Source organism: Pristiophorus japonicus, chromosome 13 (assembly GCF_044704955.1).
Source record: "Pristiophorus japonicus isolate sPriJap1 chromosome 13, sPriJap1.hap1, whole genome shotgun sequence".
Taxonomy (NCBI): domain Eukaryota; kingdom Metazoa; phylum Chordata; class Chondrichthyes; family Pristiophoridae; genus Pristiophorus; species Pristiophorus japonicus.
In genome coordinates this window covers 75,782,674-75,786,659 of record NC_091989.1, presented here as the reverse complement: position 1 = coordinate 75,786,659, position 3,986 = coordinate 75,782,674, and the positions used below count along the sequence as shown (strand labels likewise).

Here is a 3,986-nt window from a genome sequence, read left to right as displayed (position 1 = left end):
CAAGTGGCAATTGCAAAAGTTGTCCACATGCAAGAGTATCCAGAGTGAGCTGTAACGAGGAGAGTAAAGCTAACTCAGTCCGAGGGAAGGGCAGTGCAGAGAGCAGGACAGAGAAACACTGAGACTAACAATTGTAATTTCTTCAGGTTAACAGCCTTTCCATCCAAAAAGCTGCTGGTGACTCAGATTCGCTTCCCCTTCTAGTTTTTAGTAGTCCACTTACACAGAATTTTTCCAGGTAAATCATTCCTATTGATGCTTTCCTCTTGTAAGAACATGTGCAAGCACCGTTCATTCTGGGCCAACGGATGACCTGCAGCTTTTAACAAATTTTCCAATCGCACTCTTCTTTCTTCAATAAAAAACCCATCTGAAACTTCTTTATCCATTCTGAATGGAACCTATAATTTCTAAACTTTTCCTGGTAATGGTGGCACAACGATCTTACTGTATCTTTCCATCCACTCAAAGTCACTGCATTGTCTGCACACATTGTCCTTCATCTGCAAAGTGGGAGGATCTAGTATGTGGTGTACTTACACCTACCGTCTGCGGATTTAAGATGTCGATCTCTAAGAAGTTGCTGAGAGGCCTGTACGCATCCTTGGAGACCCCCAGGATGTTGATGGCAGGGGATTTGGCAATGGTAATGCTGTTGAATATCAAAGGGGTGGTGGTTAAACTCTCGCTTGTTGGAGATGGTCATTGCCTGGCACTTTTGGCGCGAATGTTACTTGTCATTTATCAGCCCAAGCCTGAATGTTGTCCAGGTCTTGCTACATGTGGGCATGGACTGCTCCATTATCTGAGGAGTTGCGAATGGAACTGAACACTGTGCAGTCATCAGTGAACATCCCCACTTCTGACCTTATGATGGAGGGAAGCTCATTGATGAAGCAGCTGAAGATGGTTGGGCCGAGGACACTGACCTGAGGAACTCCTGCAGCGATGTCCTGGGGCTGTGATGATCGGCCTCCAACCACCACAACCTTTTTCTTTGTGCTGGGTATGACACCAGCCAATGGAGAGTTTCCCCCCTGATTCTCATTGACTTCAGGTTTACTAGGGTTCCTTGATGCCACACTTGGTCAAATGCTGCCTTGATATCAAGGGCAGTCATTCTCACCTCACCTCTGGAATTCAGATCTTTTGTCCATGTTTGGATCAAGGCTGCAATGAGGTCTGGAGCTAAGTGGTCCTGGCCAAACCAATGTAGGAAACATGTCAGTCAATTTGCGCACAGCAAGCTCCCACAAACAGCAATGTGATAATGACAAGATAATCTGTTTTAATGATATTGGTTGAAGGATAAATATTGACCAGGACACCGGGGAGAATTCCCCAGCTCTTCTTCAAAATAGTGTCATGGGATCACTTACATCCACCTGAGAGGGCAGACAGGGCCTCGTTTAATGTCTCATCTGAATGACGGCACCTCCGACAGTGCAGCACTCCCTCAGCACTGCCCTGAATCATCAGCCTAGAGTTTGTGCTCAAGTCTCTGGAGTGGGACGTAAATCTACAACCTTCTGACTCAGGCGAGAGAGCTGCCTACTGAGCCAGGCTGACACCTGACAGTAATGCAAGTTGTTGGTGACTGGGGACTGCAATGGGAGAGACCGGGAGGGGGTCGTTTTGTTCTGTGCATAAGTGTAAAGGAACCTCCTTTTACTCGGCTGCCATTGTAAAGATGTTTCCTGATCTACCACTGTAACTCTGAAAGGAGATCGGTAAAACCCTGGAGAACCGACGTGAATGGCTGGATCCGCAGTTCCTCCCGCCTTTACCCTCGTTCTTCAGCACAAGTTATGGGGATTGGAATAAACGCCGCATGGAAATTCCAGCTGCAGATCTACACAAAGCAAAGCTGACAATATGCCTGTTGAAGCAGGAAGAGATGGTGTATCCAGCTGATGATATCCCAGTGTCTCTGCCAGTATCTGCACGCCATAATCCACACCAACAAACACTTTTTGTTCATTTATATGTCTTCAGGATAAGCCATGTTAGGGCTGGGGAGTGAAATTTATGGCCAATTGTTAGGTTGCGTATTTGATTTGCATCCCGATTGCATACGTCTCTGCCCTGCCCCCTCCCCCCCCGTCCCCCGTTCATAAGAACATAAGAAATAGGAACAGGTGTCGGCCATTTGGTCCCCCGAGCTTGCTCCGCCATTTAATAAGATCATGGCTGATCATCGACCTCAACTCCACTTTCCCGCCCAACCCCCATGACCCTCAATTTCCCGAGAGTCCAAACTCTGGGCACACAGAGGGAATTCTCAGCACCTTTGAGGTGTGCACTGATTGGTTTCTAATAATTTATTTATTATAACAGGGTTTGCTGCAAGCTTCTTGGAAAATCACCAAAAGCTTTCGAGAAAGGGAAGTCTCACATACACAAAGCAACATCAAATCCATGGTCTAGAACCTCCACTTTTTTTGCCTGCTTAACGCCCACTTAATGGCCATTTAACCGCTGAAATGATGTATAACACCCAGATATTGCCCATTTTGGCACAAAATTGAAACTGACGGGCTTTTTTAGGAGACTTATCGGCGAGCGTTATTTTCCCAATGGGCTTAACGCCGAGAAAAAATATTACTGCCCGTCCACGTTTTTGGGGTGGAATCAGCAGAATGGACGATTTCAACACCCATAATATCACCCAGCATTATTTTCCTCACGGACTTAACGCCGAGATTCAATATTAACGGCCACCCACTGTTTTTTGTCATAAAGAGCATATTTACCCAAACTAGCGGCTATGGAGATCGCCCACCGTCAATTTCACCACCTCCCCCACACATCGCCCAGAATATCGCTCGCTCAAAAAACCACCCACAGAAAGTGGAACTAACCGGGACAGATGCCAGTGGTGTGACTGACATTTGTTATGTCCCATTGTTACGTGAGGAGCTGATATCTGAAAGATTTGTCTGAAAGAGCACTGATGTGAGTGACAACGCTGACACACTGCTGTGTGTGCAGCTCAGACATTAATGGTGCCCATCACCTTGGTGCCAGTTAAAGCTTACGTTGATTGATGTTAAGTTGTATTTAACCCTTTCATGGTAAGGAATCACCAGTGTGTAATGGTCCAGCTATCTGAGACAATGCGCAACAAGGTTATGTTCAATAACAAAAGTTTAATACCAACATTGGTCTGAAATCATAAGTAACACAGCCAATAACACCCAACCCCCGCCCACACCCCACTTTTTCCACCATTGACATAAATCACATGTTCAACATGTCCACCAACACAGAATACAAAGGCAAAGCAGGAGCGTGGTCCCCAGCCCCCATACATTGCAACAAATGGCATACACCCAGATGGAGATATAACACAGCCATCACCTGTGGACATGCACCTCACTTTCCTTCCCCCCTCTCCTTCTTCTCCCCACCTCTACCCCTTCCCCTCCTCGTTCCACAGCGCCTGGCCGAGGAGCTCCTCAGGCGGTACTTCATTGGGGGGGGGGGGGGAATGAAGGCAGATGCGGTGGTTGCACGGGTACAGGAGTGGGGCGGTACTGAGGGGGCAACATTCACTGATGCAGAAGTAGGATCTTGGTTCTTGCTCTCATCTGTCATTCACAGTGGTGGTGCGGAACCTAGGGGTGGAGTGCTGCGCTCTGGGACCACTGGGAGGGCTGTGGCAGCAGTGTTCCTGGCTATCACATCCAGGGACTCCGCCATGCGCGGAATGTACTCGGTCATGGTGGCCAGGTTTTGGGATATGGCCCCCAAAGCTTCGATGAACTGGTCACCAATGTCTACAATCCTCCTGGACAACTGAACCACCTCTCCGCTGTCATGTCGCGCTCGTGGAACAGACCTGCCGCGTCCATGAGGCCTCCGCGGGGTTGGCGCTGTCCTGGGGACAAATGGAGAGGTGCTTGGGGCCCACACCTCCAGGATGGATACGGGAATGATCGGAGGACCAATAGATGGCCTTGGGATGAAATGGATTCTGGAGCGTA

The 3,986-nt window shown here is 48.3% G+C and overlaps 1 pseudogene; it reads right to left on the bottom strand.

Moving 5' to 3' along the window:
* Positions 1–200: 200 nt before the first annotated feature.
* Positions 201–962, bottom strand: LOC139278123 (sorting nexin-12-like; annotated as a pseudogene).
* Between the last annotated feature and the right edge of the window lie 3,024 nt (positions 963–3,986).